General features: G+C 45.2%; 1 non-coding gene across 1 annotated transcript; it reads left to right on the top strand.

The window, feature by feature from the left end:
• The first annotated feature begins 7,874 nt into the window (after positions 1 to 7,874).
• trnac-gca lies at positions 7,875 to 7,946 on the top strand. The gene has a single exon. It is a non-coding gene; the product is annotated as a tRNA-Cys (tRNA).
• The last annotated feature ends 1,014 nt before the right edge of the window (positions 7,947 to 8,960 follow it).

Here is an 8,960-nt window from a genome sequence, read left to right as displayed (position 1 = left end):
TTCAATGAAATAATGTGACTGCACAATATCAATTACCTTCCCCACCCCCACACAGCTTGTCAACGATACATTTGCTAAATAAACGTTCCCTTTGCTGATTTATTTTACTTGTTCAAAATTATGCTGGTCCCAACGTTAATTTGTTACATCCTTCAAAATTATTTTTCAAACTTTTGTCAAACCTATTACCTCATGAGTCCCAAACTTGTGTCTCAATCTTGCCCAGAAATATTAGACAAGCCGGTGTCCATTATAAAATTTTTCCCTACTTTGTAAAGACATTCATTGACACTTCACTCATTTCAGAAATTAAAGCAATATTGTTTACTTTCCTGCCACAGTCTGGTCATCTTCTATCATTGTAGGAAGACACAGACTGTATCAGAAAGATATCAACACCATGAACAACCCATGTTTATCATCTTGCCTTCTATGTAGAAAATCTCCCCAGAGGGCAGCACGGTGGCGCAGTGGTTAGCACAGCTGCCTCACGGCACCGAGGTCCCAAGTTCGATTCCGGCTGTGGGTCAATGTGTGTGGAGTTTGCACATTCTCCCCGTGTTTGCGTTGGTTTCGCCCCCACAACCTAAAGATGTGCTGGGTAGGTTTAACAGGGGCCGTTTAGCACAGTGGGCTTGCAATGCAGAACAATGCCCAGCAGCGCGGGTTCAATTCCCGTACCAGCCTCCACAGGCGCCGGAATGTGGCAACTGGGGGCTTTTCACAGTAACTTAATTGAAACCTACTTGTGACAATAAGCTATTATTAGTATTAGGTGGATTGGCCAAGCTAAATTGCCTCTTAATTGGAAATAATTAATTGGGTACAATAAATTTGTTTAAAAAAAAGAAAATCTCTCCCCCCCACCCCAAGGCATTTCTCAAGAGAATGACCAGAAAGATTGCTCCTGGCCCAAAGTAGGAAGCACAGGTTTAGGTGGCCAGCAGCTTGGTAAAGGTGGTTTTACATTGGGATGCACAAGAGGCCAGAGTTTCTTGACAGAGATCTTGGAAAGCTGTGAGGGTGCACAAGCTTCCGGAGATCAGGAGGGCTGGGTGGTAAATTTTCTAGCCTGCATCGTGGCGGGGGCAGGGCCAGAAAATGTGGCACGCCATTCAAATGTCCATTGATTTCAGCAGGATCGGAATATCCCGCCAGTGGGAAGGGCTGTACAATTCCACCCAGGGAATGGAAAGGCCGTGGAGAGATTTGAATCATGAAAATGATAATTTGGAAGTAGTTCTTCGGAAACCAGGCGAGCCCGGGTGCATTGAGAATCCTGATCTCGGTTGGAATCACTGGATTACGACTTTCTGGAACATGCTGCTACTTTCAAAAGCAGAGAAGGAGGGGTAAAACCGGTAACTGATTGTTCAGCTTGCTGTGGAGCTCAGTAAAAGTCTTTAGAGCGCAGTTTGAGGTTTTAAATCAGAAGGAACGGGGGAAATGGAGGATCTAGGACATGTTATTGTGCAGCTGTTGTGAACACGATGGTGAGTCATGGGTGCTAATGAATGCATTGTTCAACAGTTGTGAGAAATGGGAGATTTGCATTTAGCTGCTCAACCAGCAGCACAGGATTGCCATCACTGGTGCCATTTGTATTTATGAAAGGTGAATGTATGGACTCTTGAAGCTTGAAGGATGTGCGGTGACGACTGGCATCACTTGGGATTTGGAGCTTGGTAGAGGAAGCCCTGGTCCACCAACATGATGCAGTTGCGGGTGAGATGGGAGTGGTCCAATCCATCATTGGTCAGAGCAATGAGGAGGAGCTTCAGCAGTTGCATGCTCCTGGTCAGACAGGCAGAGCGAGGGGTTGAAGAGGGAAGAAGATGCTACCCAACACATTGAGTGTACTTCCCAAGGGTTAGCGATCTACAAATGACAGAACGCCAGTACAATAGGAGATTGAATCCCAGGCAGTTAGACTCTGGTCCATGATTACCTGTTACCTGCCCCCATGGCAGTTTCCTACCTATGGTCACCAAGGTCACTGTGTCATGGAAATTTTATACATCCGTATCCTTCCAGGAAACAGTTGCAGACCTGGCTGGCACTTCACAGTTGGCATGTGATTAAGCAGGTCTTGGATGCCCGATTCCAGAGGTCGGGTAGTGAATCCATTTTGAGATAGATGGACCAGCACAGGCAGAGAGGGCATTGGGCTTTGCTGCCAATGAATTCCCTTAGGTGCAGACAGCGATTGATCATACCACACAGCTATCAATGTACCAACATATTGCCCAACTAGATTCCTCAAGAAAAAAGACTTTCAACTCATTCAATGTCATTTGACTGTGACCGCAGGAAGCACATCTTGAATATGTGCAATCAATTCCCAGACAGCTATCATAATTCCTGTGTCCTTCAAGAGTATCAGGTGCCACATCGGTCCAGGACAATATCCACACTCCCCGGTTTGCTGCTGGGGGCAATGGTTATCTGCTGAAGAGGTAGGTGCTGATGCCCATCGCTACCCAGGCATGGTGCAGAGGCACCAGTGCCATCTACTAACAGAAAACCTTCATTTCACACACATTTTCATCTAGAAGATGTGCTTCCTTGACTTGTCGGGTGGCACCTCTACTACGAGCCAGCCAGTGTCTCATATTATTGTCATTTGCTGAATAATATGACAATGCATTAAGGATGGGAAGTCGATGAAAAGCAGAAGGAACTTTGCTGTACCTCAGAGGAAAACAAGAGGAGGAGGAAGAAGTGGATGAAGGGTCACCTCAGAGGTACCTGCTACCCAGTCATTGTCTGCCAAGACTGTCTTAGGCCTCCACAATCTGCAACTGAAAAGACCATAAAAAGCACATTGATTGAGCAGCATTTCACTTAAGCAGCTTCCAACCCTTATGAAAGATGACTCTATAATTCTCTATAATGAGGAATTATCCATCATGCACATCTGAATAGTCATCACAGCTTTCATTGATGAAAAGTGTGGTCCTTACTAGCACACAAGTGTGGTCCTCTTCCTGCTCACTCGTGACCCGTTCCCTGCTCTAAGCTGGATGAATAACCAACTGAGGTGAGTGTGCTGCCCTAGCAGAATCTGCAGAGGAATGATGTGATATTGCTGTCTCTGGGGCATCTCTCCTTACCAAGGAAGCTGGTGAAGACTGGGTGCTTACATTCTGCTCCCCCTTCTCAACTGGTGCTGTGGACAACACAAGGCGGTGGTGCCAAGAACGCTCTTATTCTGCGCGTGCCCCAGCACAGCCAATAGATGACAGTGGTTGTAGAGCCCCAGCTTAGATTGGGCGGGAGTGACCTCTATGCCCCTCACCTGTAGATTAAGCGATGAAATGATTTTGCTTTGGACGACCTCTCACTTCACCATAGCCTATGGCTTGAAGAAATTGCAATTACATTAGGGTCAGTGTGTGGATCTGCATCATAACATCACAATATGACACAATTTCTCCGTAATTATGCATTCCCTTCTCCTACAGGATGGAGGGAGAGAGACTTACAAGATGTCTGTCCTCCCTCATACATTCCACTATGACATACACATGATATGTTGCTCAGTGATGCCACTTGTTCAACAGCACACCATACACGAGGGTCATTGACACCTCAATGATGCGCCTGGCCATTTAACTTGACAATGCTGAAGAGGACGATGGGCACTTGATCTGCTCACTAATTTTGCCAGACCTTAGCAGATCATGCAAACAATTTATGCACTGCACCCATGTCCTCCTAAGGCTCGCAGGCTGCCGGCCTCTGTAGCCACCTCCATCCATGTCCAACTGCTCTGGCTTGGGGGCTTATCTTCTTCTCGATTGAGGAAATAGAATATAGTTCCCTGTCAAAACTAAAGACCAACAAAGCCTTAAGAAAAACATCTGCAAAGTGAACAGGCACAGTAGTCCTCCTGAACTTCCGGTTACTCCATACATTCAGCCAACAGCAAGCCTATCCATGGTTAGCGACTGCCTCGTCAAATCACCCAACGTTACTATGTCCCACCTTCAGGCCGCTCTTGATTCCACCGATAGTGCACCGAACGTGCCTCCCGCCCAATTAGATTTTTGAAAATCACATTACATCACTGACGCTGACACAATGGGGGAATCAGGACCTTGAAAGATCTGGGTGTGTGTGGCCAACCCAAGATTGAGAATCCAACCACCAGAGTGAATATGGATCGGGGGGTCGGAGATAATGGATGAATAGGGACTTAGTGCAAATTGAGATATGGGCAAGTTGAGAGATGAGCTCAACATTATGGAAGGTGAAAATGGAAAGGCAGCCAAGAGGGCATCAGAATAAATCGAGTCGGTGGGCAAATAAATCTTGAGTTATGGTTTTAGCAGCAGATGGATCGCTGCAGAGGTGGCGACAGGCAATACTATGGAGTTTGAAATAAATGGCACTGGTGATGGAGAGGAAATGAGGCTGATGCTCAGCTCAGGGCAAATAGGAAGAATGATAATTATGAAAGTCAAGAAATCTGAACTGTGTGAAAAGAAAAGAAAATACCAGTCATTAATATTTTTTTTTTAGAAATGTTTTTTATTGGGTTTTTGAACAAAGTATATTTACCGTTATGTACACAGAATAAGACATATATATATATATATATATATATATTATATATGTATATATATATATATATAGAAGAGAAGAGCACACACAAACATACCACAAAAAGAACAAACATAAAATAAAATAAAATAACTGGTAGGGTATTGTGCACCAGCACAACAGCAGCAACTCTGTACAATTGGCAATATTATTTCTGACATATAAGTAGGCATCTGTTTGTTGGGGGGCTGAAACTGGGGAGGTAGATATACATTTGGGTGCCTGAGAAACAATTACAGGGGGCAATACGCGAGTGGGTCTGGTGCTGGTGTTGTCACTTGCTTCTCCCGGATGGATTTCGCTGCCGTTGTCCTCTCGCAACCAGTCATTAATATGACAGTCATTCCTAGACATATAACTGACATGGACTGGCTGGGTTGAAAGGATATATACAGAACAGGAACAGGCCCACGTTCTTCTAAATATACAATGTCAACTTCAATAATGTATTGACAAAATATAAGTCTATATATTGGGTGCGATCTTCTAGCTGTTTAACCCGGCGGGATTATCTAGTCCCAGCGATGGTGCACCCCCGCCGCAGACACCCCAGCAGCTTGGGGTAGATTCAATGGAAAATCCCGTTGACTGAGGTGGGACCAGAAGGTCTCGCCGCCAGCCAACAGCGGGCAGCCTTCCACCGCCAAGAAACACGTCGCAGGCGGCCAGAGAGTCTCGCCCATTTTTGAAATCACCCCATTGCAAGGATTTTTACCAGGGTACTGGTCATGATAGAAATAAATTTAGAAAGAAACATCTCCTGAGTCAACAGCAATGGTGCATGACACTGACTCCAGTAGCTTACATAAGAAAACCCTCCTTGAAGGAGACGTATTTCTGGTGGTGATAGCCCACTGGCAAAATAAAGGCACTCAACGTCCCATGACCTGAAAAAATATTACCGATACTCAACCTATTTTCTTCAATATATTTTCACTCATGCAGTAGAAAAGCCCTTGTAACTATTGGTGATTTATGTGACAACCCTACAACCTGCTTCATTCAAAAATAATCCAAAGGTAACAAACCATAAGACCATTAGACCATAAGACATAGGAGCAGAATGAGGTCACTCGGCCCGTCAAGTTTGCTCTGCCATTCAATCATGACTGATATTTTTCTCATCCCCATTCTCCTGCCTTCTCCCCATAACCCCTGATCCCCTTATTAATCAAGTACACGTCTTAAAGATACTCAGTGATTTAATCTCCACAGCCTTCTGTGGCAAAGAGTTCCACAGATTCACTACCCTCTGGCTAAAGACATTTCTTCTCATCTCTGTTCTGGAAGGATTGTCCCTTCAGCCTGAGGCTGTGCCCTCTGGTTCTAGTTTTTCCTACTAGTGGAAACATCTTCACCATATCCACCATATCCACTCTATCCAAGCCTTGCAGTATCCTGTAAGTTCTGCCCTCATCCTTCTAAACTCCAATGAGTACAAACCCAGAGTCCTCAACCGCTCCACATATGACAAAATCTTCATTCCAAGGTTCGTTCTTGTGAACCTCTTCTGGACCCTTACCCATCCTTGGATACTGTGCCCAAAACTGCTCACAATACTCCAAATGGGGTCTGACCAGAACCTTAAACAGCCTCAGAAGTACTCTTGTATTCCAGCCCTTGCAACATGAATGCCAAAAACGCATTTGCCTTCCCAACAGCTGACTGAACCTGTATGTTAACCGAAAGAGAATCTTGAACTAGGACTCCTAAGTCCCTTTGTGCTTCTGATTTCCTAAGCATAGAGACTGAGATGTAAATATTAATCATCTGTCTGACATCATGCATTGCAACATTATAATGAAAATTAAGTTGATAGAATCATAGAATCCCTAAAGTGCAGGAGCTGGGAGTTGAGTCTGCACGGACACTCTGAAAGAGCACCCTACCTAGGCCCACTCGCCCGCCCCATAACCCCACCTAACCTACATAAATTTGGACACTAAGGGAAATGTTTTGCTTTAGGTTGGCCAATCCACCTAACCTGCAAATCTTTGGACTGTGGGAGGAAAATGGAGTACCTGGAGGAAACATGCAGACACGGAGAGAAAGTGCAAACTCCATACAGACAGTCATCCAAGGCCAGAATTGAACCTGGGTCCCTTGCGTGTGAGGTAGCAATGCTAACAACTGTGCCACCATTCGTACAATAAGAGTTTATTTACAATAATATTTATTATCATAAGTCGGCTTACACTGCAATGAAGTTACTGTGAAAAGCCCCTAGTCGCTACATTCCGGCACCTGTTTGGGTACACAGAAGGAGAATTCAGAATGGCTAAATTACCTAATAGCATGTCTTTTGGAAACCAGAGCACACAAGGAAAACCCACAGCAATATGGGGAGAATATGCAGACTCCGCACAAATAGCGACCAAAGCCAGGAATTGAACCTGAGACCCTGGCGCTGTGAAGCCATAGTGCTGGCCATTACACTACCATGCTGCCCATGTTATACTACGGATAGTAACAACATGTGGTAAGCAAAGAAATTGACTCATTATCTTATTCAATTGGAAAAGGGCATGAAACATGTACCCGATACCCAACCTGAGCTTTAGTTTTAAATGCATTTTTCTGGCAGCATTAAATCTTATTGTGTCACAGACAATGACGACTGAAAAGCATTCTACCCCAGTGACCATTCTTCATCTGTAAGCCGGAGCAATGGGTATTGCAGGCTATTGGACAGTCCAAGGTAATACTGCTCAGCCTAAATCTGTCCTCATCCAACATTCAAATACTGCTCCTGAACACAACTAATTCAAGCATACACTGGAGAAACAAGCTTCCAGCCTGCGTGGTTCAAATGCCACACAAGGAATTAATTTCATCTTCAGATTTGAGCAGCCTCCTCCGATGGGTTCAATGACAGACAGTGGTTGTGGCTGGGAGGGGGGGGGGGGGGGGGGGAGAGCTCAGCAGGAGCCCAAAATGGATTTTACACCAACTTGAATGTCCCATGGGATTTTCCACTGTTGCCCGCCATGTTGGATCAGTAAAAGGCACTGAAGGCCAGCGTTAAAGTGATTTACATCCATTAACGGGTTTCCGACTGGAATCTTCCACCCATGCCCGATTCTCCAAGACATCAAAGGGGAAAAAACGACGGTCCAGAAAATATCTGGAACAGCGTGACGTGTAGAAGTCAGGACTTACCTGAACAATTCCTGCTGCTGTCTCGGGAATTTGGTTGGAGACTGCCAGCAAACCTGGACCCCAGGACACCACAGCAGAGGGTGTTGGGGGAGAACACTTGAATCACTGTTGGGGGTATAGCTCAGTGGTAGAGCATTTAACTGCAGATGGAGAGGTCCCTGGTTCAAATCCAGGTGCCCCCTTGAAATAATTTTAGGGGCAGCATGGTGGTTAGCACAATTGCTTCACAGCTCCAGGGTCCCAGGTTCGATTCCCGGCTTGGGTCACTGCCTGTGCAGAGTCTGCGCGTTCTCCCCTTGTGCGCGTGGGTTTCCTCCTGGTGCTCCGGTTTCCTCTCACAGTCCAAAGATGGCAGGTTAGGTGGATTGGCCATGCTAAATTGCCCTTAGTGTGCAAAATTGCCCTTAGTGTTGGGTGGGGTTACTGGGTTATGGGGATAGGGTGGAGGTGTGGGCTTGGGTAGGGTGCTCTTTCAAAGAGCCGGTGCAGACTTGATGGGCTGAATGGCCTCCTTCTGCACTGTAAATTCTATGATTCTAGGATCTACAAGCCAAAATTCCACATAAAGTATCATCAAGGAAGTCCACCTTCCAGCCTCAGAATGTTCCAGGATGTCCATCTTCTTTATCAGGAAGTCCATCTTCTTTCTTCAATGGTGGATCAGCGGCGTTGGGTGCCTTTTCAATATGGCACCCAGATATGATGGCAGGACTCATGCCATCATGCCCACCCACAACAGAATACGGCGCTAAACCTCTGTGGATGCATAAAGTATTTAGTGGAGGATAAGTCTAATTGACTCAGTCCATCAGTCAAAAGTAACAATGAACCATCAGTTTCTCTGTGTAACAGATGTTCACTCAGTACAAAATGTAACATTGTCCCATAAAATAATACACCATCACAAATACTTAAACATGGCAACTGTGAGCAGCTGTTTTTTAAGCAACTTTGATGCAGTTAGAAATTTGTCACAAACACGTCATTAAATCTTTTTACACGTCATTATATTTTCAGTCAGCGAGCCAAAGGAGATGTTTACTCTACCAAGGTTGATCTCAGAGTTAGAGCCTTACTACAAAAAGACGGAAAGGGAATTACCACCTGAAGAAAAGAACTATTCAAGCATAGATCATAAGGTCGCTTTACACTAGGTTTACCAGGGAGACCAATTAAAATTGGTCCTGGAGTGTGAT

Source organism: Scyliorhinus canicula, chromosome 21, assembly GCF_902713615.1.
Source record: "Scyliorhinus canicula chromosome 21, sScyCan1.1, whole genome shotgun sequence".
In the NCBI taxonomy this organism is placed as follows: Eukaryota; Metazoa; Chordata; class Chondrichthyes; order Carcharhiniformes; family Scyliorhinidae; genus Scyliorhinus; species Scyliorhinus canicula.
Note: the sequence above shows the minus strand (reverse complement) of the source record. Positions and strands in the feature narration are given on the sequence as shown.